Consider the following 340-nt stretch of genomic DNA (forward strand, 5'->3'; position numbering starts at 1 on the left):
AGGACAAGAGGAAAAGGGTGGAGACGGCTATGGCAGTGTATGGAAGATAATCCATAGAAGATACTCACTGTACGGCAGCAGCGGTATGAAAGTGCTTGCTAATCATTAGATGCTAGTCACAAAGCTTCGGTCCGTGCACTCGAGTACAATTGACGGCATTGACGGTTGCGACTTTGCTGACCAACCGTGTTTGTGATTAAAAACAATACATGTGTGCATATTCATAGAGAAACACAATTTGTCATTAATGATGGCCACTGTGTAAAATATATCTAAAGCCCAAACTGCCTTGACAAAGCTGTCTGTTGGGATCCAGCATGGCCGTTATTTAAACATGACG

General features: G+C 43.2%; 1 protein-coding gene across 2 annotated transcripts in view; it reads left to right on the top strand.

The window, feature by feature from the left end:
• The window catches only part of zbtb10 (zinc finger and BTB domain containing 10), a 20,375-nt gene that overhangs the window by 16,193 nt on the left and 3,842 nt on the right, over positions 1 to 340 (top strand). The gene's annotated exons all lie outside the window — the stretch shown is intronic.

This window comes from Etheostoma spectabile, chromosome 14, assembly GCF_008692095.1.
Source record: "Etheostoma spectabile isolate EspeVRDwgs_2016 chromosome 14, UIUC_Espe_1.0, whole genome shotgun sequence".
In the NCBI taxonomy this organism is placed as follows: domain Eukaryota; kingdom Metazoa; phylum Chordata; class Actinopteri; order Perciformes; family Percidae; genus Etheostoma; species Etheostoma spectabile.